The sequence below is a fragment of the Pteropus alecto genome, unplaced genomic scaffold (assembly GCF_000325575.1).
Source record: "Pteropus alecto unplaced genomic scaffold, ASM32557v1 scaffold13, whole genome shotgun sequence".
In the NCBI taxonomy this organism is placed as follows: domain Eukaryota; kingdom Metazoa; phylum Chordata; class Mammalia; order Chiroptera; family Pteropodidae; genus Pteropus; species Pteropus alecto.
Window position 1 is genome coordinate 18,009 of NW_006434373.1, and position 6,136 is coordinate 24,144.

The 6,136-nt window shown below is 43.5% G+C and overlaps 1 protein-coding gene across 2 annotated transcripts in view; it reads right to left on the reverse strand.

The window, feature by feature from the left end:
• The window catches only part of CHAMP1 (chromosome alignment maintaining phosphoprotein 1), a 12,043-nt gene extending 10,678 nt beyond the window's left edge, over nt 1-1,365 (reverse strand). Inside the window, exon 1 of one of the 2 annotated variants that reach the window (XM_006909335.3) lies at nt 1,214-1,365. The gene's annotated coding sequence lies outside the window, so the exon portion shown is untranslated. The remainder of the gene's footprint in view (nt 1-1,213) is intronic. The other variant, XM_015587368.2, reaches the window with a different exon arrangement.
• Nucleotides 1,366-6,136: the final 4,771 nt, after the last annotated feature.

The following is a 6,136-nucleotide window of genomic DNA, read 5'->3' on the forward strand; positions in this document are numbered from 1 at the left end:
TCCCTATACATTTTTAAATTGTGCAAAAGATAACATAAAATTTACCATTCCATTTTTAAATAACCATTTTAAAAGCACAATTTTAAATTAAGTACATTCATAATATTGTAAAACCATCACCATTATCCATTTCCAGAACTTTTCATCATAACAGACACTCTGTACTCATTAAATAACTTCCCATCCTCACCCCACCCACCACCAGCCCGATCTTTATTGGATTTTGTCTCTATGACTGGAATCATACATTTGTCCTTTAGTGTTTGTCCTTAGCCCATCTATACTATAGCATGTTTCCAGAATTTCAGTCCTTTTTAAGGATGAATAACATTCCACTGTATATACCATAATTTATTTTCCATCCATCGATTGACAGACATTTAGTTTCTTTTGTCTATTCTGAATAAAGCTGCTATGAACACTGATGTATGATACCTATTTGAGTCGCTACTTTCAGTCGTTAGGAGTTTATATCTAGAGGTGAAATTGCTGGATCATAACACTCTGTCTAAAGTTTTGAGGAACCATTAAACCGTTTTCTACAGCTGCTGGCTGCACCATTTTACAACCCCGATAGCAACCCACAAGTGTTCCAATTTCTCCGCATCCCTGCCGTCACTTGTGATTTTTTGAAAACAGCCAACCTAATGGTTATATGGTGTATCTTCTGGTTTTCATTTTCATAACTTTGATGGCTAATGAGCACCTTTGATGCGCTCACTAGCCATTTGTATATCTTTGGGAAAATATCTACGCAAGTCCTTTGCCCATTTTTGAACTGGACTGCTTTTTGCTGTTGAGTTATAAGACATCTTTACATTTTCTGGACACTAACCCCTTATCAGATACACGATTATATTTCTCCCATTCTGTAGGCTGTCTAGTTGATTTTTAAACGGCAACGATGACAAAAGCCCACGCAGTCTAGGGGCAAAGAAAATTGCATCTAGGATTAAAATGGAAAGAATGCATTCCCTGAGAGCCAGAACCGACTTCCCAGCAGGGTTTTAAACAAAACGTTTCCTGCCTCCCCACCCCCAAGTCCCCGAGAGTTCACCCCGCCCGCGGCCTCTGGGGAGGGGTCCTTCCGCCGGACAGGGCGTGAGCCGACGGGGTGCAGGCCCCTCCGTGGACGCCCTAGGCTTCCTCAGGACACGGGCTTTGGGATCTGCGCACCGGAACGACGCCCCTCCCTGCCCGCCCCGCTTCTCACCGCTGGGCTGCGGCGGCGTCCAGGTGAGCGAAGATCTGCGGGAAGCCGGGCTCGTACTCCTCAGCTGCTTCGCGAAGCCCTGCAGAGCAGCGGCCTCCCGAATGGCGGCGAAGCGCAGGCGCGGGCTCTGAACGCGCGAGCGTGCGCGCGGCCGCGGGACGGGCAGGCGGGGACTGACGGGAAATGAGTTTGGCGCCGCGCGCCCTTCCGCCCGGGCCAATCAGATCGCTGATCGCCGGGAGCATCTTTGCCGAGAATGCGTCGGCAAGTAGAGCGGCCCGCCCTGTCCCCGGAGGTGACGTGTCTGCCGCCCTCTCCAGGAACTACCTCACGCAGCCCCTGGGGCCACACCTCTGGCAGTGCCCGCGCGTTTGCGCGGGGTGGGAGAGGGGCCCAACTGTCCAGACCCGAGCGGTCAGAGCGGGCAATCGCCCTCCGTCTCCTCCCTCCAGGTCGAGGGGCCGATCACCGGCCTGAGGCCGCCCAACCGAGAAGATGCCGCACAAGGAAGAGCTCTAGGGCTTCAGATTCGTAACCCGCAGGCAGGGGTAGAACCTGTTAGGGTAAAACAAGCAGATCCTCACCGGCGTTCCCGCCCGTGTCAGAGCAGGTTCCCCTGTGTGAGCAAACGGTATTGCCTCCAGGTGTACCTGCGTGAGCAAACGGCATCTCGCCAGGTTATCGTGCGTGAACAAATGCGTCTCCAGGTTCCCCTTTGTGAGCAAATGGCATCGCCGCCAGGTTCACCTGTGCGAGCAAACGGCATTCACTCGACCTCAGTTGCGGGCATCTTCAGTCTGTTCTACTGTTCTTTGCTGTAGCCTTTTCACGCCGAATTTAATATCCTGCATTCTTTAGTTTCTGGAAATAATCCGACTTCTAACGTTTATAGAGTAACAGGTGCATTTTAGGAAAATTTAAGATTTTTTTATAGCAAAGTGACCCATTAATTTTGATTAGATTTAATAGCTTTAAAAGAAAACTTTCCCTGTAACTAAAGGTTTTAAAACTTTTTTTTTCCACTTGTGCTCCATGGACTCTTCCTGGCTTGAAGCACCTGCCTGGGCTTGAAGAGTGCACTTACCCACCCAGGGACACGACTCCCTGCTGGGATGGAGACGTGGTAAGGAGGACCACATATAAATGAACACTGTTCATCTTTACCAAGACAAACCCTTTTCATCCTCCAAGACCCAATTTTGAAATGAACTCTAACATCAAAAAGTTCTTTATAAAAAAATAAGTTGAACACCCCACTAGAGATACAGGCAAAAGACAGCTTATTTACAAAAGTAGAGGCAAATGTCCAATAAACAGTAAAAAAAAAATTCCGTCTTAATAAAATTGCAAATAAATGCACTTTTTAAACTACATTTCAAATGCAAAAATGAGAGGATCTTTAAACGCTTACCAAGTTTTACATGTTAACTTTTGTGATCGTTACCTTTAATATGAAGTTATGTTGTGAAATTCAGTAAGGGCATATACAGAGTGCTGTTTTTCTTATTTTGTCTATATTGTAAAAACATCTAATAATTTTAAGTGTTGCTATATCAGCATTACCAAAATAACTTGCAAACCTTTATTATTACCTTACCTCTGGGAAGGAAGTTTAATCTGTCATTCATACCATACAATTTCCAGTTAAAGAACTGGTTAGAGCCCAGAAACTGGTGGCAATATATCAATTTATTATTTCTGCAGTTGGTGAAGATATGAAGATGAGCTGTCTTGGGTGATTTGTCAATGAAATATCAATTTGTAGATGCATATTTGTTCCTTTGGTGTTGTATGCTTTCTTATCTGAAGAAGGGAGCCTCTTGGGTCTAGAAGTGGTTGTGGAATGTAGGGAGCCTCTGGAGCCCTGGAATTCTAGGTTTCTTCTTTGGAGCCTTTTAACTTCGGTTGTGAAATCCACTTTTAGAAACAAAGTTCATTGCAGCTGCAGGCATTTGTAAGGCTGCTTTACTTTGTTTTTTCCCCAAGAATTAAGTTGATTATTCCAACTGAACTTGGAACAAACCTCTAGTACAAAGCAACTCTTGGAAGCCCAAATCTAGATTGTGATGTGGCACTAGCTCTGGGTCTTTTTCATTGATGTTTTCTCTATAAATAACAAAATAACAACAACTAAACATCCTCTGCTATTATTTTGGATTGAAATTATGATCCCCCCCTTCTCCTTCTGGGTACCTATAATGCGTACATTGGTCTGTTTGTTACTGTCCTATAAGTCCCTTAAGCTATCTTTACTCTTTTCCATTCTTTTTTCTTCTTTCTCCTCTAATTGGATGAATACTACTGCCCTGCCTTCGAGTCTGCTGCTCCTTCTACTTGATTTAGTCTGATGTTGAAGGTGCCTATTGAATTTTTCTGTTGTTATTGTATTGTTCAACTCTAAGATTTCTGTTTAGTACTTTTTAACATTTTCAATCTCTTTGTTGAAATTCTTTGTTCATGCATTGCTTTCCTGACCTTGGTGACCTTATGATCATTTTGAACTCTCTGTGGGGTAAATCACTTATCTCCTTTTCATTATCCAGATCTATTTCTGGAAATTTATCTTGTTCTTTTATTTGGAACATATTCCTTTATTTCTTCATTTTCCATGACTCTATGTTGGTTTCTGTGCATTAAATAGCCATCTCTCCCAGTCTTGAAAGACTGTTCTCATATAGGAGATGAACCTGGTTAATCAGCCTGGCCCAAACCGCTGGTTGCCTCTTTAACCTCTGTGATTGTCCAAGCCACTGTCTATGTTCTTAGTGGCTCCCAGTAGTTGAGGGTATGTCAAGATCTATCAGTGTCCCAAAGGGGAGTATCCTGTTCCCAGACTCATAGCTGTCAGCCAACAGACAACTCTGAGATGATTTTATGAGAAAGAACTTGATTGCGAGCCTGCAAGCAAGAGCACACTGGGATCAGTCCCAAAGTGGTGCATCCCCAAACAAAGGATCAGATTTGCCTTTATTCAGAGAAATCATGCATAAATATCCAAGTGAACTGTGTCATCGCATGTATAGGTAGGGACCTTACTGCACTGTGCACAGTTAGAAAACATGGCTATACATACTTGCATGTTCAAGAATGGTGAAAAGTATCTGCTCCTGGGAGGAGATTTTAGTATTATAATGAGGGTATGATGCAAAAAGTTCATGAAGAGGTCACTAGAGGGTCCTCCAAGCTTCAGGCCGTTTCAGCCAGATCAACCCACTGGTCCTGCAAAACTTCCTGGGCTTGTTCTGAAAAACGACTCTGGTGATCATCAATGTCAGGGATCTCATAGGTATGGAAGGAAGTTTAATTAAGTCTCAGCCTTTCTGTTAAACTCAACAAAGTATGGGATATGCTTACACAAACCTTATAAAATCTAGGATGATCTAATTGGGTCTAAGTGGGTCTAAGTTAATCTAAGCAAAGTTATAAATTCTAAATAAGTTAGTCTATGCTAGGCTGTATGTATAGGTTAGATCAGAGGTCCCCAACCCCTAAGCCATGGACCATGGACTACTACAGGTCCATGGTCTGTTAGGAACCAGGCTGCACAGCAGGAAGTAAGCGGCTGGTGAGTGAAGGTTCATCTGTATTTGCAGCTGCTCCCTAGCTGCATCATTGCCTCAGCTCCACCTCATATCATCAGGCATTAGATTCTCATAGGAGCACCGGTCCCTGGTGCCAAATAGTTTGGGGACTGCTGGGTTAGATTTCAATCCCAGTCAGTTTCCACATGTAAACTGATTAGAAGCTGGAGCCTGAGGTAGCAGCTATGACAGTATGCAGTCAAATCCCTTGCAGGGAGGAACTGAGTGAGTTAGGTCGTTTTGCCTGCTCTGGTCTGTACTGAGCCCTGGGGGGATAGCCACAGAGAGCTCTCCAGCATACCTGTAAAGAACTGCTTCTTTGTTTGCTATAGTCTTGTGGGTCTCATTGATGCACATCCCACTGGCTTACAGAGCTAGGTGTTTTGTGGGCCTGTCCCTTAGGTGGGAGCCTTAAAAGTTGGGTACTAAATATGGGGACTCTAGGTTCTTCTCAAGGACAAGCTGGGAATTGGGAGTTCCTTCCTAATTTTATGGTGACTTGCTGGAATTGGGGTGTATATTGAGAGTGTGTCTCAGACTTGCCTACCTGTCACCATCTTGGTCCCTCCCATGGTATAACTACTTTTATAGTAAGACTAAGAATTTATTCAGCTTTTCACTCCAATCCTCTCATGAGTGTACAGTGGAGTTTTCCAGAGACTACACGATGTGCAGTGATGTTACTAACAGTAAATGAAACATGTATTTATGTATTCTTGTGCTTTAAACATTTATTTTAACTTTTAATACAGTAAATATCAGTAGTCGATATAACCTAATTGCTAAAAGTTCATGGGGTCGCCAATAATATTTAAGATTATAAAGAATTCCTAAGACCAAAAAGTATGAGAACCATTGTTTTAAACCACAAACTTTGAAAATGAGCACTAAAGATCTGCAGGTTTGATCACCAAAAACAAACAATCCAACAAACCAACAAAACCAAAATAGGGGCCCTAGAAATGAGATTTACTATTTCCTGGACTCCCAGGTCTGGAAGTCTCCAGATCAAAGCCAAAATGAGCAGCAAGGACCACAGCATCTCACCGTCTGATTCATTCTGATCCATACTCTGACCAGGCACCAGCAAACTATGGTCCACAGGCTAAATATGGCCTGCTGCCTGTTTTTATAAAGTTTTATTGGAATACAGCCCTGCCTGTATTGTCTAAGGCTGCTTTCTCACAACAGCAGCAGTTTAGTAGATGTGACAGAGATAATATAGCCTGCAAAGTGTAAAATATTTACTGTCTATTCCTTTTCAGCCAGGCTTGGTTCCGCTGGATCATGTGGATCTCACTGAATCCATAGCAAGTCTTTCTCCCCTTCCCCACCAAATTCT